We start from the raw sequence: 24,332 nt of genomic DNA, 5'->3' as shown, positions 1-24,332 counted from the left end.
GCTATGTGCCTATGTAGAACTCCCAGCCTTTTTTTCTCCCATATGGCCTGCTGATGTCATCTACTATAAGTTGACCTGAGCTCTTGTATAAAACAGACTTGTACCATGGTGCTTATGTAATGTACTTTGTTCTGTAGTCTGTGTAGTTAGATAGGTAGTGGTTCTGTTCTCACGGTGGTCGACTTGGTGTGTGTGTGTGTGTGTGTGTGTGTGTGTGTGTGTGTGTGTGTGTGTGTGTGTGTGTGTGTGCATGTGTGTGTGTTTCCAGATAGAAGAGCAGAAGTGTGTGCCCTATAGTTACTGCTCCAATGTCATGGATTGCCAGTATTTTGATACTTGCACATGCCTAGCCTGCACATCCATTTCATGCAGGCATCCCAACCTCTTCTCTCCCATATGGCCTGCTGATGTTATCTACTATAAGTTTATCTGGACTCCTATATAAATTAGAGTTGTGCTATGCTGCTTGTGTAAAGTTACTGTGTTCTATAGTCTGTGTACTTTGATAGGTAGGGGGTTCTGTTCGCACTGCAGTCAATTTGATATGTGTGCGTGTGTGTGTGTGTGTGTGTGTGTGTGTGTGTGTGTGTGTGTGTGTGTGTGTGTGTGTGTGTGTGTGTGTGTGTATGTACGTCTAATCAGCAGAGCAGAAATGTGTTTCCTACAGTTACTGCTCCTATGCCATGGATTGCTACCATTTTATACTTGGATTTGCCTACACATCCATTTCATGCAGGCCTCCTGAGCATACCTCTCAATTTCTTAGAGCAAGAAATCTGGACCAAGCCATAAATAAAAGTAGTACAAAGGTCCAAAGATAGGGACAATATTTAAATATTGTTCTTACAATCTTAGAAAGCTGACAGAATAGCAGGTTATGCATTAACATGAATTTTCTGAAGAGTATGAAGTCTTTAACTCAAATGTCTGTCATTATTTTCTAACTCCAGTCTTTAATGATTTTCTGCTAACTGCCACAAAAACACACTTTTATGAAAAACAGACCAACAATATGAGGCAAAAATGTGGACATTCTTTGAAAATCTGTACATTTGAGAGGTATGCTCCCAGGCTCTTGTCTCCCACATGGCCTGCCAATGTCACTTACTATTAATTCACCTGCAGTCTTATAAAATCAGACTTGTGTTGCAGTGCATGCGTAAAGTACTGTGTTTTGTAGTCTGTGTAGTTCAATATGTATGGGTTTTATTCTCACTACAGTAACTATGTGTGTGTGTGAGCTCCTGCCTGTCATTACAGAGAGCATTTTACACCAGCATGTTGGACACTGTTATCTTCTCCTCAATACTCACTGCTGATGTCATCAACTGTCATATGTTAGCTGACACACTCTAAGTCAGACTTGTGATATGGTGCTTGTGCAAAATACTGGGTTCTGCAGTCTGTATACTTAGGTAGGGATTATATTCTAACTTCAGTCAACTGTGTGTGTATAAACTGTTGCTTCACTTTACAGAGAGCATTTTACAGCAGCATGTGAGACACTGTTATATTCACCTCAACAGACACTGCCGATGATATCAGTTATATAAGATTTTTGGTTATGCAATACTCCCACCAGGGCAGGGTGACAGATTTGTCTGGAGGCCAGCCAGATGTCACCTCATCTTATGCAATAAGTATTCCAGTGACATGGTTTTAATCTCTCCACATACATCATGACATGGTTTGTAGGCCCTGTGTTTTCTTGCTGAGAAAGCCTTGTGGTCTCTACAGCTGCTACACGTGTGTGGTGAGGTACATGTAGAAGAGAGTATTATACTCTATTATTGTTGTGATGAGGTTTGATTCCAATGCTGTCTTACAATCCTAAGATCTCAATATGATGGCATGACTTATGAAGTATACAACATAGGCTTTTAATACCAGTGTGAACACTTGGTGGTCAAAGTTAAGATTGCTATCCACATTTGTTCCCAGTGCTTACATTCTTGTGTTTCTGCATAGCAAGACTGTTGTCAATGCTTTGATTAACATGGAATTCCACTTTTCATATGGACAACATTAGAAACACACATTTCTGCATTTTTTGTAGACTGTGTGCCTTTGTCAGCATTCAGTTGTGTGTGTTAGCTCCTATTGTACTATGTTATCACCATTGGTGAACTCAATGATTGTATACAATATGCAAGAATCAGCAAATCTTGTATGCCAAAGGCCATATACTTTAGCCTGAACTATTGAGAAATAGAGTTCAAACATTGAAGGGCCAAGCACAGATCCCTGTGGTTTTCCAGTGGTGAAAGCTGTACTGGTATAGGTTGATTCACCAACTTTCACAAGATGTGTTATGTCAGTGAGCCAGCTGGTTACACATCAACTGACATAAGGCTTAATCTCCTGCTTGCAGGTTTTCTCAATAATACCTGCATGGGAAATTGTGTCAAAACCATAGGCCATATCGCAATAAGCAGTATGCACTGTCTTACCTTTATCCAGAGCTATCACAAGGAATCACTGGGTTGTGATTACATCACAGATCACCTATGGCATGACTCAGCATATTCACCTTCCTGATGCAGTTGAATACACAGTTCAACACACCCTCCACATGGCCTAGGTTCACATACAAAGGTCTACCTCAACATGCATCACCTGAGTTGGGGGAACAGCACCTGATGCATGCATGCATAGAGACATCCTGTCTCTCTTCAACTGCAAGATAGACTAACATGTCATCATGGACCTGTTCTAGATGGGCACTAGTAATATTCCAGGTGGGTGCAACAGACCTGTATGAGTTGTAAATGCTACATGGAGTCCATTACATCTGATAGATGTCCTCAAAAAGCAGAAATCCCCTGAGGCTCCAAGAGCAGAATAAGTGTTTTTTACATTTATTGCATTCAATTGCACTTTCTAACATTTATAGTTGTGCTATACAGTGAATCTACTACATTTTGTGCAGTTATAATGCTTTTTTACTGGTTCACTGCATTCTTGTACTGTTTTACACTGTAATTTCATTGCTAAGTAGTGTTTTATTACTGTAACTGCATTTTTACTGAATTACTTACCTGTAAACTGCTTTTTTCATACTGAGAGTTGTATTTTCTGTTTGCGAGTGCTCTATCTGTGATTTTCTGTGCATTTTCTTGGAGTTTTCTGTGTTCTAGTCAAGTAGCATAGTCTGGATACAGGTTTGCTGCATCCAGGCCTGGTTTTTTTGCTTGCTGAATTTCCTGGTAGCTATATTGTGCTGGTAGGGGCCTGCCTTCTCTATTAGTGAGAGTAACAGGGCTGCATGACCTTCTCTAGCATGAATGTTTGATTTAAAGTGCAGGAGCTAGCAGGATTGGGTAGTATTCTTAACTTCTAGATTCTTCCATATTTTCTGGTATTTAAACCCTGTGTTTACACGGGGCTGCACTTGGTTGCATGTCCCGCACCACTGCTGTACTGATTTAACCCATTGCAAGGTATACCAGCTTCAAATTTTCCCTTACTATCACTCACTCTATCCTGAGGTAGTGAAGCTTTTACAGCCTGTACAAACACAAGCTACTAGTACCCATTTCAGATCATTCCACCTTTGCCCCCCTCAGATCCTCCCCGAACCTGACAAATATGGATGGGCAGTTTACTACAGTTTATCCTGTCAATCTGGTTGACATGGACATACTGAGACATTGTAGCAACTGTCTCATGTACATGGTGAACCTCCTCTTACTACCACCTAGGAACACAATTTGTGAGAGATGCAATTACATTAAAAACCTGGAGTCTATGCTCTGTCCCTCACAAGCCAGTATACTTGGCACTGAGAAGGTTGTCTGCACAAACACCACAACTCAAACATCAGCCACTCCATCACAACACACACACCTATATGTGGAGTTTTTTTAAAACATACCTAAACAAAAGAGACCTCCAAGACAAAAACATACACAAACTCCACAGCCTACCACACCACACACCACACATATTCCACACACCTGTGTCTCACAGCAATCAAGACTTAACCATAAACTCAATATATTAATCATAGAAGACTCCATTGTGAGACACACAGATGTGCCTCTCACCAGGCTGGATAAGAAGAAAATCACGATATGTTGTTTGTAAGGTGCCAGAATCCACCACATCACCAATGCACTTAAGTCCCTCAACAAGTACTGCTATGACTCTGTCATAGTACATGTTGGTGTAAATGACTTGAGATGTACCTCTCTGGACTATATGACGGGAGACATGATTGAGCTCACTGAATAAGAGTTCCAGGCAGGTACGTCACTAGACTTAAGTAGCATTCTACCGTCACCCAGAATGATGCCTCAATACAAACAAAAAATGACTGAGTTTAACAATTGGCTGAGTTCCCTCTGTTTTTTCTCATACTCTACACCACTGGTGTATACAAGTGGGGAAGTTTTAACAAGCAAAACAACAAAATGATAGGGGCTGCAATAGCTATCATACAACATGTGGAAGAGGCTGAGAGGGTTAGGATGTGAATGCTGTCAACCAACCTACAGTGTGGAGATGGAGAAGAGTGTACAGACCCAAGGTAACCTACCAGGGGCTACATGAGCTGGAGATAGTGGAGCACTATATGGTGGACAGGGACCTCTTACAGCAAATTGTTGAGCTGTGCCGGCCACACCTGACACACAGAACTAACAGAGGGGAAACCTTCCCAGTGGATACCAAGGTATGTGTAGGCCTAAGAATACTAGCTACAGGTACCTTCCAAAGCCCAACTGGGGATATGATGGGGATCTCACAGGCATCAGTATCCAGGTTACTTCACCAGTTCCTGGATGCCATGTCAGCACATGCCGGTGAGCATGTATATTTCCCCAACACATGTGAGGTGCTGGCCAGCAATATGCAACTGTTCCACCAAATAGCAGAATACCCTAAGGTAGTGGGTGCTATAGACTGCACACACATATGCATCAAAGCACCACCTAGTGAGCAGGGTAGGGTCTTCATCAACAGCAAGTGCTTCCCCACCATCAACTGCCAGGTCATGTGTGATGCCCTGGGCATAATAATGAATGTGTGTGCTGGCTGCCCTGGAAGCTATCACGATTCCCATATCTGGCATCTGATGCAGCTGTACCAGAGATTTGCCAATGGGGACATCCCTTATGGTCACCTAGTGGGGATTGCTGGTTATGCACTGGAGCCGTGGCTGATGACACCCATCAGAAATGCATACACACCCAAACAAGAACTCCAAAATGAGGCAGACACACAGACCAGAATTATAATAGAGCATGTGTTTTTGATGCTCAAGTTACAGTTCTGGTGCCTGGACACATCTGGTGGAGCCTTGCAGTACTTACCAGCTACATGTACCCAAATTGTCATCGTATGTGCCATGCTATACAATATGATCTTCCGGAAACAGCTGCAGCAAGAAAAGCACAGGGTAGGGCCACACAGACCCTCACTATTGCCAAGGCCTGCACAGGCACAGAGTGACTCTGAGGGGGAACAAACTGAGCCTGCCCCAGTAGGCAGAAGGAGGCATGCCCAGTATGCCCTGGCCTTGGCAAAGAGGCAACACATAGCAATACACTGACATAGGACAGACCCAGGGAATGACACCTCTCCCTGACTCGCACATACAGTAAAAAGGATGCCAAACATTACACTACCTGTGCTCAACCATGTGTAGGGAGTGTACTATGTGCATCCAACATAGGCAGCCCTGCAGTACCACCATCAATAGTGGCACACCCACAAGGTAAGTCACTCAACCTACCAGTTGCCGAATGGAGTAGAATGTGTTGTTACCTGTATCTATGGTATGGATGTGAGCATGCAAGGGAATCAGGTGGCTGAATGGTATGCCAGCAGATAGCACTATAGTAGACACCTATAGTGGCACCATGAGACCTGTAACAAATACTGGTGTCACCATAATAGCCATTACTACACAGGGCAACTGAACCCACTGCAAGAAATGTGCTGGGTGACATGTGTGTGCATATGACTCACACATACTAGTCAGGGAGGTTCACATACTGAACAACAGTCTCAGCCGGCAGGACAGGTGTAGACAAACACAGGCTGTGTTATGGCCTCTGAATGATGCCTATGGGTAACTCCCCACAGGCCTACACAGACAGACTACAGCAGGTCAGGCAGTGGGATGTTAGTTCTGAAGGGAAGGAAGTCAGAAACTAATATGTAGGTCAGTCAAACCTAAGACCTGCAGTACACTGATATGCCTCTAGTCAGCATGATAGGTTAGAATACAGAATGAAATGGAGTACCTGACATAAAAGTACAGTCATAGCAAATGTGTACAAGTGTCAGGTGTGTTCCCCCATCCTATGTAGAAATGTAGAAATAGTCAGGTGTGCCCCCTAATCCTGTGTAGAAATGCAGTAAACATCAGGTGTGCCCCCCAATCTGGTGTAGAATGTAGAAACAGTCAGATGTCCCCCCCCCCCCAATCCCGTGAAGGAATGTAGAAATAGTCAGGTGTTATCCCGACAATCCTACGAAGAAATGATAGTAACAGTCAGGTGTGCCCCCCCACTTCTATGTAGACATGTAGAAACAGTCAAGTGTGCCCCTTCCCCCAATCCAGCATAGAAATGTAGTAACACTCAGGTGTGCCCCTTCCCAACCACTGTGTAGAAATGTAGAAACAGACAGGTATGCCCCCTCCTCCAATCCTGCATAGACAAGTAGCAACAGTCAGGTGTGCCCCCTTCCCCAATCCTGTGTAGGAATGTGGAAACAGTCAGGTGTGCTCCCCCCAACCCAACCTAGACATGTAGTAACAGTCAGATGTGCCCCCCAGACCTATTTAGAAATGTAGTAATGGTCTGGTGTGCCCCCCCCCCACAATCCGATGTACACACATCATAAAAGTCAGGTGTGTCCCCCACAACCCTATGTAGAAATGTAGTAACATGTATGTGTAGGTATAATACCACTGGAGCACAGATACCCAGAGGTGGCCAAGGTAGCAGGATAGGTTGTAGCATTTGCACAATATGCAGGTATGTGTGTTAGGTTGGTGTGTGTTTCATATTGTGTGAGAGTGGTCAGTATGTATGCGTGTTGAGGTAAGACCTGGTGGCCATTGCCCACTACTGCTGATGACGGGGACAAGCCTTCACAACTGCAGTGCCAAAGACAATTCCCACCAGTATAACACATGCTAGCAGTAAGCCATTGTAAATGTATGGTGGTAATATGTGCCACCATCTGAAAAACTGACATGGCATGGCTGTTGGGCTAGATATACAAGCAGTACACAGGGGAAAGTACCCCAGACATACAGTATATATCATGTCACTGTGAAATGGAGACACCCTTGAAATTGTACATACAGGTATGCATCACATCATCTGGTCCTGTAGTAGGGGATACCGATGTTGTATACCCAAACACTTGCAGATCACAAAGGAGGTAGGACTGATATATTGGGAAACAGCTGATGCACCTGCACATGGCAGAATAACTGGAATGCCCCGTGCATATCTGTGTGTCAGATGTAAGTAGTGTCCATAGCACACATGCACCCAGCTCATGCAAACACCACCCACAGGTACCTCTCTGGTCATATCCCTGCTGTGAGGAATGGTTACAATATGACCCCACCTGTATATGGCAATAGCGAAAGAATGCAGCATGCAGTGCAGGTGTCCCATGCAGGTGTGTCCCCAGCCATAGGTAGCACCCTGCCAGCATCCACACTACCTGATCAAGACTGATAAAAGGTATTAGCATGAACACCTATCACACCTGCCCTGTCACCCCAGGGGACTATACTGTATGGTGGTCTGAGACTGTAGGACTGTCAGAATGCAACGACCTGCCACATCTGGCCCGCAGCAATACCTAATGGCCCACAGGCCTCTGCCAAAGGCCTGTGTCTCACATATACTGCCAATGCATGTTATGTCATGGACACCCAAATAACAACATAACACACTCCACATAACCATATGCAAGATCATGTGGACAAACCACAGTAACATGTCCACCACATTCCATTGCATGTACTGTGGACTAACACTAACACACAGCTGTGATGGGGTGATAAACTTAGGGAATGTATCAGAGAATGTATGCATAATGTATGGAAGAGGATAGAATAACAAGGGGGGTGTGAGCATGGGCAGCATGGAATGTGCAAGGTCCGACACAAAGCTGTGTGCACACACTATTCCTGGCTGCAAACACATACATGGGTGGCAACATACCTGCCTGTATACCCCAATATGGATAATTTCCTGGCTCATGGCCCCTGCCTCTGGGTAACCTGTGTGAATCTGCACAGCTGTGAGGTATTGCCACAGTAAGATAAGGCCATACTGTCATGTCGATGGGTGTACAAGTATGGGATCCTCTGTCAGCACTATACCAAGGTGCTGAACCGGATACACAGACCCAGCAGCAAGTGTCTACAGCTCCCCCCTCCAGAATGGCATAACTTACCATGAATATGTAGGTGTCTGCCCATAATACCGGGCACAGCTGCAGTCACCCTTGTCCCCCAAGACATCACTGTGAGCAAGAATGTCCTCCTGACAGTACATGAGGACAGAAAACATCACAGTGTATAACAGTACACATATCTGAATATCTCTGCTAACAGCAGTACCATGCAGCTGAAGCAGTACAGACACAATAACCTACAGTACACACTATCCCCATGCACAGTTTGTCCTCATATCGCGAAATGATCAACAGATACCCTGCAGAAACAGTTTGATACCTGTTGGTGTACAACACAAAGGTCTGCACTGGAGTAAAAGCTACCTGGAATTGATCCACACATTCAATACAGAAGAGCATAGTGAGCATGCTCACACACTTAAACAAATGATACCAATGTCTGCAAACAACAGTGGACCATACATATCTGGCAGTTGCAGATGTTAGTGCATACACAACTCAGTATGCCCAAATCATACTTTGCACACATAGTGGATAGGAATACAGACATATATCCAAGGGCAACACTCTATAATAAGCCAAAAGTAGATGTACATAGATGTGTGGAAGACAGTGACTATGACAAGGAGCCATCCATTATGAGGCCTGCCCCACCCAGCACACAGCCACATGGCTACAACCACATGAGGTGTACATTTCACTCACTGTAGACATCAGCCATCAGTATCCGTCAGCATTACAGACTATGTGGTGCAAGTGCTAGCTGTGCAACATGACTGTACAAGGAAGTAGTCATCTAGCAGCTGTATACACATACCTGTGGAATATAACCCTGTGTGTGCCCACATGTGGTGTGTCAACCTCTAGATGAATGGGTTATGGCCCATGCACACACACTGCCCTCCCCATAGCCCTGCTATGACAAGCCTGCTGATGTCATCCACTTTGAAATACACTGTTGGGAAAACTGCTGCTCAGTAATCTCTGTGGTGCATTCTATAACTGTGTACTGCTGTAGTACGGTAGACTTTTTAGGTAGGAGTTCTAATCCCAGACATGACAACTAAGTGTGTGTATGTGTGTCCCTGTCTCTGTAGAGAGCACTGCATTTTTATGCTAGTCACACTCACTACAATTCAAATGCCCTACTTTGGCAAGGCTGCTGATGTCATTCACTGTGAAATACACGTTTTTGGGGAAAGAATACTCCAGTAATCCTTGAAGCGGGTCCTATAACAGCATAATGCAGTAGTGAAATATAGACTTCTCGTAGGTGTTCTGTTCCCACCCATGGCAGTTGTGGATGTTTTTGTGTGTGTTTCTATGTCTGTGTAGGGAGCAATGCTTTTTAGGCTAGTCGCACACACTACAATTCAAATGCCCTATTTGGCAATGCTGATGATGTCATTCACTGTGAAATACACCTTTGGGGACAGACTACTCTAGTAATCCCTGTGGCGCGTCCTCTAACAGTGTAATGCTGTAGTGTGATGTAAAAATCTGGTAGGGGTACTATTCCCACACATGGCAGCTGTGGATGTTTTGTGTGTGTTTCTATGTCTGTGTAGGGAGCAATGAATTTTAGGCTAGTCACACTCACTACAATTCAAATGCCCTACTTTGGCAATGCTGCTGATGTCATTCACTGTGAAATACACCTTTGGGGAAAGAGTACTCCAGTAATCTCCATGGTGTTTCCTATAACTGCATAGTGTAATAAACTAGTTAGGTAGGAGTTCTAATCCTAGATGTGGCAGCTCTCTGTGTGTGTGTGTGTGTGTGTGTGTGTGTGTGTGTGTGTGTGTGTGTGTCTGTGTTTGTCATTTGTATCCTGTGTGGAGGTGGCTGTGAATGTGTAACAACTGGACTCAAGGTGGAATGAGTTTTGCAAATTTCTTACATGGTAGTCCTAGTATATGTCATAATGTCCACCATACAGGGATAACAGATGTGAAATAGTCGAGAAGCTGGGGTGCAAATCCATACCCCTATATGTGACATCAAGTTCAGGTAAACAAAGTTAGCAATCCTTGTATTACCCAGAGAACACTCTCAACCCATGTCTCATACACAAACACACACACGCACACTTACCTAGGCAACAGCTGATATGTTGGTAGTACCCTGTATATTGCCCACTGATAGTAACCATGGTGTGATTGCAGTGGGCTACAGAGGGCATGGCACCCTGTCCATCAGTCCAATAGGCATGTACATGCAGACAGTGCACCTTCACTATGTTCCCCACTGGACACCTGCAACACCTGTGATGCCAGCAAATGTGACCCACAAAGGACATACCATGACTTAAACACATGCCCAGTATGGACAGATGCTACTGACACCAGGGAACACCTGTATCATGCTATCAATGTAGTTGCAGGGTCAACCTGCTGTCCATTAACAGTTTCTGCCACATGAGGCCAGGACTGGCACATCTGATGATAACAATCTGTGTACACAGCATGGGCCAGAAACCCAGGTAAAGTTCCACATGTCACTGTACATGCATGTGGGACATGTGCACATCCCAGACACAGTCCATGTCATGGACTATAGAACACATACATGGCAAACAATGCATAGCAATGGCCACATGCAATAGTTACCCAGGCGACTGGATGGTGAATACAATACCCACCTGTGTGGGCATATCCAGACACTACACCCCTGAGCCACACTGCAGACCATTGTCATGTGGCCTGATGTCAAGGTATACCCATCACCTAGATTTGTATAGCTGTCTGGCACAGTCGACCACTACACACCCATGAAGCAAAGCACCCATGCATGTCAGTACTGGAACCCTGTGTGTGTTTGTGTGGTGCATGATGTCTATGACCACATTCACACTCACTACAACCCCCGTTGGCATACTGAAGCATGCTGTCTGATGTCAGACACCTCCACATACCCTTTGCCATATAACCTCCGTATAACCACTGTGGTGCATGTGATACCTGCACAGTTACTGTGCTGTGTCAATCTAACTAGTGATGAGTTGTATTCCTGACCCTGCTAAGTGTGTCAGTGTGTGTGGGTCCCTGAGAGAGTGTGGCTGTGTTGACATTGACACCTGTTCATGCGGATAGGCATGTGTACTACACCTACCATATAGCTACCGTATCACTGTTGCAGATGTCACTCACCATCACATATATGTTTGGAGGGCTCTTCAACATGAAACCTATGTGGTGCATCCAATAAATGCATAGACATGTGATAGCAATTCATAGTCAGTCAAGGGTTTGCTATCCTGTACTGGTAGGTTTGTGATACAAACATGCTTACGTTTTACTCTACCACCCCTGCCTGACATATCTTTGCCTCTGTCTGCCCCACTCACTCCCTCTCTGGTGGATATGGAGACTTACACCTACTTTACACAGGCAGCAGCATGTGTATTGTAAGTGATGCTCATGATCAGCTGATGGCCTCTGCATGAATTGCAGCCCTCATCTAGCTGATTGCATGTGAAACAGCTGTGGGAACATTCACATAGCCAATTGCATGGAAACACACTCCAATATCTAGGAACATCATGTTGGTGTTGGGCCTTTTCATTCACTGTGAGCAGGTCCTAGATCTGTTGTTTGGCAACAGCATCACAGATGGATTGGGGATTTACCTGTAACAACATACACTATGGCAACAGGCCAACACACAGGAGGGGGATGTGCCTCACTTGACTACAGACTGTAAGTGCTGCTATACTGCATTTGGAGTAATGCTGGTTTAACACGGTGTGTGTGGATATGGCTGTCCTACATTTTTTAATACCTGTCATGTCTGTGGTATGTTTATGAGGAAACCACTATCTGTAGGGTCATCTGCAGACTGGGCAGTGTGTGGTGCCTTTTGTTTCTTGTGTTACCCACAGAGCACCTATCTGTGAACTGCAGAAGGTAGTGTGAGGATTGCAGTTAGTAGATGGTGACAGCTGTGAAAGTTACTGACTTCATATCCTTCATAGGACATATGTTGCAACAAACCCTGTTACAACAGTAAATGTGTGAGGTTATCACAGCAACATGTCAATACTGGCCCTGTGTTTGTACCTCCAGCCACAACTCTGTCAACCTTTGTACATATGTCATGCAGTAAGAGGTGCATATGTTCTGTACACCATATTTATTGACATCATATCTAATAACAAGCCAGTGAAATACCAGACTGCTACACATGTTATGTATAGTAGGGGTTATATTTGAGGACATAATCTGGGCATTCTGTGGTTGTGTGTATAGTACTGAGGTCGGTGTACTTATTGTGATCATTGACAGTGTATGCATTGTGAATATGTACCTTGGCCTCTGTACAGACTGTGGTAAATGTCATTGTTCTTGGTCCTGTTATATCTGATGTTACATGCTGCTCCACTGTATGTTACCCTATTGGCTTACATGTTTGTGTGCCAAACACACACATGTCCCATACCACAGACAGGCATTGGACCACACTTTGTAGTGGCACAGTATTATGTAGGGTTAGTGTGTGAGTGGCACATATGAGGATGTTGTTGATCAGATAGTCCATATACTGTAGTATTACGGTAGCTTACCATATGTGGCTGTGGCTGTGTTCACATTGGTTGTGGTTATGCACTTTCACACAGGTGTCTGTTACTCTGTGCCGTGACATGCCTGTAGAGCCTGCTATATATGCAGATACCTGTGTATTCCCCCCATAGGAAATGTAGGACATTGTTGAGGCAGTCTGCCTGTAGCCTGCACAGTGCTTTGTTACATGCCTAGCAGCTTAGTGCATTTACCCAGCGAGATGTCATGTCCAGATACTTGCCAGATGTATTGCTGCTGGGCCACCATAACAGTCATGTATGTCACACAAAGCAGTGGGATGCTGTACAGATGTATGTCACTAACTAGTGGGTAGTATGTGGCCATGGCACCTCTGTACCAGCGGTTATTATGTGTCAGGACAGACAGAGGTGTGTGAATGCATAACCTATGGGGGCAAATGTATACCAGTATTTATGTGATAATCCATCTACATGGCTGTTAACATACACATTGTCAGGCTTGGTTCACATGTCTTGCACTAAGGGGTTCTATTTATACCTCTGAACTGACCAGAGTGTGTCATACTGTCCACATATATTGGCCGTATCTCTGCTGTAGTCAACAGGAGCATAACTGTGCTAGCAGTGGTACTGTACTATGATGTCCTTAGGATGTCAGTAGCCAATGGTGCACATGTTAAAAGCAGATGTGAACTCTCACACACACCATGTCTGTGAAGACAACCCCTATTACAGTAGCAATAGCCTACAAATATACCTGCAATACATACCTGACATCCCCTTGCACTAAGAGGTTGGGACTATCGGGGCTGAGGTAGGGCTCCACTCCATGTTCAGGACATATGGTAAACATATTATAATTATCCATATATCTATATAGATATATACACATATACATATCAACACACATATATATATATATATATATATATATATATATATATATATATATATATATACACACACACACACACACACACACACACACATATAAACCCTCAGATATTTACATATACAGAGCAATATATGTCTACACATATACAGACAGAGATACATATGCACATATACGTATGGATATCTACATATATATTGACAGTATTAAGTATATCAGAATAAATATGTATGGATATATAGTTATAGATATCTACATACATACCCACATACATAGGCATATCTGTACACATAGGATGTGCATATATATATATATATATATATATATATATATATATATATATGTATATATATATATATATATATATATATATATATATATATATATATATATATATATATATATATATATATATATACACACTCTGAAGAGATGTACATATGGCCATATATATGTTGCACTATACAGATGTGTATATAGACATATGTATGAGTATACATGTGTATGTACATGTAGACATATATCGACCTAATATATGTATATATCCATATTTCTGTCATGTGTAAACCTCACGGTTGTGTATACCCTCCCAGATGTATCTCACCATATGTATCTGCTATGTGTACATTATGATAAAACAACATATGTGATGCAACAGTCATATTAATAACAAGTACTACACAATTGTGGAAGTAAAGGCAATTGCTCAATACTACTCAATATGTGTATTGACAGCTATATTGGTAAAACAACAGCTGTCTTCACAGTAGTTATGACGTAGTGGTTAAGTGTTGTGACTTTAGTGTATAGGGTCCTGGGTTCAAGGGCTGTTCATTTTGTTGCTGGGCTTAGCTTTTATATTGCAGCAATGTTGATACCTGTTAAGCATGGCTTAGCCTTGGTAACCAGTTCACACTACCCAGTCTGATAACATAGCAGGCTAATGACATCTGCAATAAGTGTATGTAATGCCATGTACAACACATGCGACTGTGTGCTGTCATTACAGTAGCAAGGGTTGTGAGTGCCATGTGTGGGACACAGACGTATATGAGGCCTGTACAGCACTGTTATCCTTGTGAATGAGTTTCGTACAGGGGTAGTAGCCCAAGGTACGTGCTGTGACACTGGCATGTAATTTATCATGGCAGTACTACTGTTGACAGTGCTTAACAGGCAAGATCAGAGTGCTAAATGTAGTACTGACAACAGGCACACCTGCAGGCATAGCTGGATTCTGAGGCCTCCCTGTTACTGGGTAATTATCCGACATGTAGAATGTAACTGTAGACTACCATCTGTACAGCACATGTTAATGAGGGCTTCTGATATGTAGTTATGGCATACATACTGTTGTCAAACATCTATCTGTCAGCACACTCATCCTACTGCATAGCTACTTGCCAAGCCTATGATTGTCAGTCCCTGTACAGTTTTGCAGATGGCAGGTATCCAGCTCGGATATGTACAGGCAACCTAAGCTTGATTGACACTGGCATGTTTGGCCAGCTGTATAAGAACTGGCAAATATAGGAGACATCATCCTGTATGCACCACATGCCACAGGTACCTCCACTACACTACCACAGTCAACAGAACATGCTTAGGTACAGGTCTCCATCACAGACAATAACCATGTGTTGTAATGCATGTTGCATACATGTCAACTTGATCACCTCAGTGGCCATGTGCAAGAGGCACCTGGAGGATTGGCTGATGCATGCCATTCTCACCCTGAGGGTCACCACAGTAGTGTCTGTCAATAGATTACCTGCTGCCATCTGGCAGGTGGCAGGATACCACTGTACACACAACCCCTACACAACCCATCTCTCCTTGGCAATAGCTAGGTACACAGCTATGACCACCTTCAGCGATGCACCCCTGTATTGACACATGTGTATTTATGCATGACTGAGTATAGCAGTGTCTGCGTGTTAGCGTACCTGTACTTGGAAATTCCATAAGGGCCTTCACAACCAATGCAACACCCATTACCATAGTCAGTTGTGGCTGCTGCTGTATTGGACATTACATGCACCGTGTTAAGCTCCTCCCCATACTGACTACACAAGCCTTGCAGTACCAGCACAACAGTGTTGTACAAATGGGTTGATAGGCATGGGATACCCATTGTTTTCTGGCATGTGTGTGTGTGTGCATGTTTGTATATCTTTAGGGTACAGCATTCCAAGGACACATACTCCTACTACAATACTCATTGCCACACAGTAGTACAGGTAGTATTGTTGCTGCCCATAGGTGAGGCCTGAAAATGCAACACCCTGCTACATGTTTGGCATGTGCATTAGATGCGTATCCCTGTAGTACTACTGTTGGGGTATACTATGGTTTGTATCGCAGTTGAGGCCAATGAGTGATGGTGGGTATGGCAGAGTGTCATCATGGGTTTTAGGGAGTACAATATCCACTGGGGGATGTGGGTGCTTTGTACACTGTCATTACACCAAGGTACACACGGTTTATGTCCTATGTACCACGTTATGATTGCCTCTGTCACCATCAACCATACAGGTAAATGATACCACAATCCAGGCCTATTATGCATGTGCTGTGTGCTGCCTACATGTAAGACATTGGACACATGGTCAAGTTAGTTAGCAGCGATAGGCCCTGGTCTCTCGGATGTGTGTCTGCCTGCTATGTGCCTGTTAATGTGTATATGAAAGTATGTCATACTATGTATTGTCCATATACACCTGTTACATCTCCCATTAGCATACTGTACATGTCTGGGGATGTTCTGCATGTAACATATAAGTTGGAACACACCTCACCCTAAACACTGTGTCATATGTGCAATGTAAGCCACGCACTTCAGTATCACTACATAGCTAGCTAGGGGGTCTAGTCACAGTGTTGCCAAGTAACAGTGTGCGTGTATGTGGATGGGTCTACATCAGATTGCAGGGTATACACTCCCCAGTGGGCCATCTGACCATGTGGCCCAAGCAATAACTGTTTTATTAACCTGTGACATGTGTTCAACTGTACCCCAGCTATGTCATAGCCATGGTGTCACCACAGTGCCATACCCTGTTGTGGAATATGACTGCAGACCATCCATGTGCTGACACATCTACACCTACAACACAAATGGATAAATTATAGGGACCACAATCAACCAGTGTTACTAACAGCTATAATGCAGCATTGCTGGACAGCTACACTACCTGACATATATGCATTACACTTCACTCCTTACAACATGTTACACTGCAGTACTGTGGTACAATGTCATGCAGTCACTGTGTGCATCAGAACCATATTAGCCTGTTCCTGCATTGATGGTATGGATGATAGGGATGTGGCACAGGTATCATCATATGCACGGGGTGTGATGTCTGTCTGCCAGTGGCCAAGGGTGGGCCATACATTTGACAACATGTGTATGGGTATGGGGTGTACTGCGGTGAGCTTGGCGTGGTGCTGTGGTATGTGAAGGTATGGGGTTGCCCTAGGTACATTTGTATAGTGTATGGGTATGCATTCCCACAGTTCTGCCATGTGGCTGCCCTACACAGGTGTTTATGGACAGCTGCAGACCATAATTGGCAGGGTGTGCAGTTCACTGCCTCGGCCATGGACATGTGGACTGTGCCTGCCAGGGGTTCCACGGATGTGTCCAGATACAGGCCTTGATGTGCTACTCTCACCTGCTGATGACAAATGTCTGTTGCTATCAGGTTCCTCCTGGGACTGGCCAGGACCACATGCATGTGGCCTGCTGTGGTGTGGTGTGGACAGCAACCCCCTGCACTGCCGGGGCTGGTACTGCCACTATCGGAGCCTCTTGATGTCCTAACATGTCCACGTTGACTGCCAGCTGTTGGTGTTGCTGGCCTACATTCACGCAGCCGTCACCGCCCCCCACTACATGTTCAAGCACAGACATACCACGGACGATGAGGGCCACCATCTCACCATGCCGTCTATCCATGAAATCAGTATAAGCACGGATGGCACCAGACAGTTCACGGATGTTGTTGCTTACAGATGTGAGAGCAGCCCTCTACAGCATCAGGCCATGTCTGGTGTAATGTTCCATACGTGCCTGGGCCACCATGACAGCAAGAAACATATACACCTGCTAGTACCAGCTATGTTGCCTCTGCCAGCAGCATGATGTCCAGCGGCCATACCACGAGCTCCCTGGGACATCTGCCTATGTGGTGCCCTGCCAGACATCTGGCTATGCCTGCTGTGACTGGACACAGTAAGCATGGTTACCACACTTTCCTGTGCACTGCCACCAAACGCCAGCTGTCCCTCTGCTATGGCCACTGGTGATGGCGTATGTATAGGCACTGAAACTGTGTCTGGGGTTGGGGTGGCTAAAATGGGATGTCAAATGATAGCGCAGTGTTGGCCCCTGACAACCCCACCTGTGCCTCAACAGTACTGTCATCATCTTCGGTGTCTGTATGGACATCAACATTAGATTGCATGAAGTAGGGACCCTGACCCACCTCACCACCTGTGGGGGAAACAATAAACACACTTTAAAACCTGTACTGCATTGCCTAACAGTATACACACACACACACACACACACACACACACACACACACACACACACACACACACACACACACACACACACACACACACACACACCTCCATAATGCCTTCCTGTCCATGACTTTACAGACAGTCACACGTATATGTCCATGTGGTACGACATCCTGCATCACACTTGTTAACATACACACATTGATACCACTCATTAACATATCAGACCTCTAAATGCCTACACAAGCAGTCACAACACAAGATCTGTTACTGCATTACCTGTCTGACCTTTGTGTAGTGGTTTTAAATGGCCTCATTGCTGTCATTCAGTATTCACCTTGTGTATGTCCAGACATCATGAGCATGGCCCCTATATGTAGGGGCTACTATGTTCTATCCATAATATCATGCACTGATGTGTCATGTGTATGTAATGCTCAGTACATTCCAGATATGCTGCTCATTCAGCCCATCATGTGACAACTATAATATTTGGATACACTCCCTGGTGTTGACGAATACTTCCCCAATGCATCTGTAGTTCTGCATATGTAGGTTGTAGGTGACCTCTCTGCTGAAAGTGATAGTAAGGGTGTACCTGGTCTCTACCTTCCCTCTCAATTCCTGTTCCATGCTACAGACCATAATATATTATCAGCTGTCCTGTGATTACACACATGACAAGTGTTCCTGGTGTGTAATGTGGCAGTCCATGTGCATGTACTGCATGATCCCAGAGGGAGGTACTGCTGTATGAAAACCTCACAATCATACATGTGCATACATGGCCAGACACACAAATACACACACATGCACACAAGCATCCTACATGCATCAACCTCACTCCACTACACCAGAGTGACCCTACAGACAAACTAGCTACCCACCAAGATGCACACACACACACACACACACACACACACACACACACACACACACACACACACACACACACACACACACACACACACACACACATATACAGGTGAGGTTGCACAATGATAGTACACACAGTCCTCCTATTACCCCTCTGTCAACATGCATAACATATGGTAGCCAACAGCATGCAGTGCAGCTATAGTCAATCCATGCTACCAAAAGTATACATGTGTGTGATGCATGTGCTGTGTCACTAGGTGAAGCCCCTCACCCTGGATACCACTGCACCAATAAACACGGTATTTCTGTGCACCTGTTTGCACCCTGCCATGTACTGTGCACCACACCTCACAGGTGTACAGCCCATTGCGGAATGTGTACTACTGTGTCGGTTATGTCAGCTTTAATGCTTACAGCCTACCTTGTATGATATGTGGACAGATGTCATTTATGAATGCCTAATGTCTGATGCACAGCTCTCAACATCAGCAGACCATGTATGACCAATCCAGTACTCTTACACTGACAACAAACAGAGCATACCATGGCTATGGGGGGTATACACACCCTTATTGATATGACGCACCCATCCTTGATCTGCCATGGGACCACATCACCACATATCTTAGCAGTACATGAGCCCAATATGTGACATATGTCCTGTACTTTCACATGCAGTGTCTTCAGAATGTGTTAGGTGTGCAGCTGCTGACCACGATGCATACACACCATGTGGGCATATGTGTGCACACCCTTATCATGACATTTTGGTCGCACCTCTTGTTGTGTGTACTACAGCAGTCACTACTCCTTGCAGGGGTATACCAGTGTGGGCCATCTGAATTTACCAGTGTATGTTCAGTCTGCCCTACACATGTCTCCTTATTCTACGATTGCAAGGTCTACTCATGTGCATATCCCTTGGTGTTCACACACTGCTGTCACTATTGCTGTGGGGGTAGGGTTATGGCTACCACAGGTCCTGAACCTGACTATGTGCAGATACAGCCATTCTTAGCATCCTTAGGATCCCTGCTGCAGTGCACTAGTGTGTCATGCTGATACCCCTCCTCCCTCCTTCAGCCTTTTTGCAGATGCATGACAAGTAAGCCCTACACATGTGTGTCACTTTGCAGTGTCCCATACACTGAACACCACATGTTACAGCCTAGTCCCAGCTGATACTGTGGACCACTGTAATGCCTTATAACACAGTGTATCTCTGCAGCAGTTGCCATTGTCCTGCAGGCATACACACAGGTGTTGCACTGTATAAGGGTGTTGTTCCAAACATGTCTCTACTGTAGGCCATGTCTCCCACCATTATGTTACTCCCTGTGGACACATACTGCAATGACAGGATGTTAGTCATCATGCAGGTGTCTGACATACCCTTCCTGCACCCATCATGGTCACCCCTGTGTTGCTGTGCATTTCACAGCAACAATATGTGCACATGTACAGCATGCATTCTGGGTAGGTGTGTTAGATGTGTGCATGGCATATACCATAGCCATTACATGCCCAGTGTATTGGCAAGCTTCTACATTAACCATACTCACCAGCTACAGGATGCACCCTTGGTGGTATCCCGGAGGGACCTACATAAGAGAGTGAGAGATGCAAAGTCTGTGGCCACAACTGTGACAGTGCTACAGGGTGGGTGCAGTATTACAATACATCAACAGTACATTTCCACAATACTACCACATATGGACATCTGTTTATCAGTACTATGCAGCAACAAAATATATCTATGACATGCCAGATATGCATGATCTACCTGTACCGATACAGATGTATATGCAACAGTGGTCTACGGATGTGCCCTGTGGCCTTGCCTGCACGCTCCTCAGCTAGTGTGTGGGTGGCACCCACCTCTATAAAGGTGTCTGGCAGTTGGTGGGTTACCAGACAGGCAGATGCCACGAGGCTGGCCAGTAGCTCCTCCAAACTTGCCAGTGGGGGATGGATGACATGGCCCCCCATGGCGATGTGATCCCCCCGGACTGCAGCAGCATGCTGACAGGCATTGTGAAGCAGGTCAGAACAATTATGCCGGACCTGCTCATAACTGCGGTTGTGCAGTCCATCATTGACCCTGTGGACTCAGTCGTTCCACAGGGCGGTCCATTCCTGCTGATCATGGGCAGCCCAGCCAAACAAGGTTGCACAGTGATGAATTAGTCCATCCAGCAGGATGTAATTTTTCCACTGCTGAGTAGGCTGGCAGCCTTGCATGAGACATAGTGCCTGAAAGACATAAAGATGGGCACAAGTGTGAGCAGGTCATGCAGCAAGGTTACCACCATTCTTAATACATATCACTGTCACCCCCCCTCACCATATCAGCAACAACAAACTGTACACAGAACTCAATAGGTATGGCCACAGCATACCTACCATTGGGGCAGATATTGTACTGTACCACACTTTGTGAAATGTGCTTGTAGCCATGTTCCCTGTGTGGACACTATCATTGCTGACCTGTTAAAGACTATTCACCTGCATGCCATTGTCAGGGCCACAATGGTTCTATATATGTCTGTGGTATGCTTGCTATGTGTTTGCTGCACATCTGACATTCTGTGTTATTGGGGTTATATATGCATGCTGTTGGACATGTTCTGGGATTGTGTAGACTATTACTACCAACATATGTTCTATAACAGTGACACAATAGCATGTATATGTACTATTGGCCAGCAGAACCACCTCTCCAAACTCATCTGCCCATGTTACCCAGTCACATCAGATGTGTGCCTCCCCTGGGGCCTCCTCATGTAGTGGTCCAGCAATGCTGTCAGGTGGAACCAACCCAGAGGGGGGTGCTGCCCCCCTGTGGGCACACTCAGACATGTTTATGTCCCCTGAGATCAGGTCCAGGGTCTGTTCCATAACTGGCTCCTCAGACACATGTGGGATGTGCTACATCACTCTGAGGTACCCAGTACACATTTACAGGGCCATCATGCTCCTCCTGCTCTGCCTCCAGGACAAGCACCTTCAGGACATGGACTACTGTTGTGAGTAGCAGTGGGTGGGGGGCTTGCTCACATTGTGTCCATATTGAAGCCTATGGGACATCCACATCACAGACCACACACACCATCCAGAGTGTTGACCCACAACATGTGTCACATACCTCCCCTGTAGGCTGTCCTCTATACCTACCAACCCTGACCACCTCCACAACTATACCTGCCATACTTCCCCATATTCCCATTCCATACTTCACAGACAAGGGCAATGTGGTCCCAACAAGGGGTTCACATGTGACATACTCATCCATGTTGCACACACTGACAGCTGTAGATATCTGTGTGTATTGCTATGTGTGCTGTTTCCTCACACATAGCATGCAGCACTGTGGTAGTAATACAGCATACATGTATTTACAGACATATATGTTTGTGTGTGTGTTTGTATATATGTAGACGTGCATATAGATATATATCTATATATGTGCAGATATATGTGATGTATATATGTGGTCATATATATGTCTACACATGGGTATCTGTATATTTGTGGATATATACATATATATATATATATATATATATATATATATTATGTATGTGTACATATGTACACAAATGCTTACCTATATGGGGGGGTACATTCAGACATCAGGTCGACAATCTCACAACACCTTTCTGCATAGCTGCAGTGTTCTGCCTTGCTACAACACAGACAGGTGACACATATGGACACATCCTGAGATTATGGGGGTATATGTAGGGCCAGATTGCAGGTAACACAATTACACACCTATGGCATTCCTGCATGCTACAATACAGATTAACCTGTATATTCTGCAAGGGATGGGCTGTGGATCCCACTTGTCCATCATAATGGCATTACTTCCACCACCAGCTGTTGGCCACATAATATACATACTTCCCATTACACAACACACAGTATGATGGCTTACATATTATCAGTCAGTGCTGCTCTGCACGATTGAGGGGTATGGCCCACTACCCACAGGGACAGACTCTATTGTCCTTAGCAGTTATTCAGCTGAACATCATAACAGCAACAACACCTGAAGGCACATATAAAGCATTCCACATCATCTATCTCATTATTATGGTCCAAGTACTATGGTCAATTACATACATATATACTTCACATACCTGTTCTGGGACTGCAGACTCTTCTAGAGTGTTTGGTATTTTTCTTTTTTTTTTCGTTATATGCTCTCTCTCTCTGTCTCTCTCTCTCTCTCATGCTCAGTCTCTCTCCAGTAAATGGAATGAGCTGCTTTGCATAGATTGCAGCATGGAATTTCATAGGTGATGCACATGATCAGGTGATGGCCTCTGCACCAATCAGTGTCCTCCACTTGCTACCTGCATGCAACATGCTGTGTAGTACTTCCAGTTACCACTGTCATGGCAACCAACTACTATAAATCCCTACATCATGTGGGTGTGGTCCCTTTACCTTTCCTGTATGATGGACATCCTTCCTGTGTGTGGGCATCAGTGTTACAGACAGCATGTAGCAATACCTCTTACAGGATAACCTGCGCACTCAGGCCAGCTACATATTTGTAGGATGTTCCAGAACTACAGACAGAGTGTGAGTAGTGAAAAGACCAATGGTTAGACCACAGCTGAAGATAAAAATGGAATAATCCATGTCAGGAAATAAATCACTTGCAGCTTCACAGTAGTGCCCTTTATAAAACCAAAAGTTGTAACTGAGATGTAATAGTCAAGGTAGGAAACGGTTCACTTGCAGTTTCACACCACTTTATTAAACAAGAGTAAGCGCTTTCACGATCTAAGTCAGCTGATCGCTTCTTCAGACTCATAAAAACAGTTAAAACATTAGTATTTAAACTTTCTGTAGATAAAACTTGTCATTGAATATAAAGACATTATTTTCTAGGACAATATCAAGCAACTCGCATATCAAATTAATCTTAGTGCTTTGGAAAACTTGTTTCAAGGTCAGAATATCACGTATTTTCTCAATACCCCATTTATTCGGTTTCACTGTGAACAGTGAAGTGACATCCATTGTCACAAACATATAATTTCTATTAATATTCCTGGTCTTATTATATAACAGTCGCAGAAATGC

General features: G+C 44.5%; 1 protein-coding gene across 1 annotated transcript in view; it reads left to right on the top strand.

Moving 5' to 3' along the window:
* The window catches only part of LOC122810678 (vomeronasal type-2 receptor 26-like), a 184,218-nt gene that overhangs the window by 102,703 nt on the left and 57,183 nt on the right, over window positions 1-24,332 (top strand). The window lies entirely within an intron of this gene.

The sequence above is a fragment of the Protopterus annectens genome, chromosome 9.part0 (genome assembly GCF_019279795.1).
Source record: "Protopterus annectens isolate FY-2018-M chromosome 9.part0, PAN1.0, whole genome shotgun sequence".
NCBI lineage: Eukaryota > Metazoa > Chordata > Ceratodontiformes > Protopteridae > Protopterus > Protopterus annectens.
Note: the sequence above shows the minus strand (reverse complement) of the source record. Positions and strands in the feature narration are given on the sequence as shown.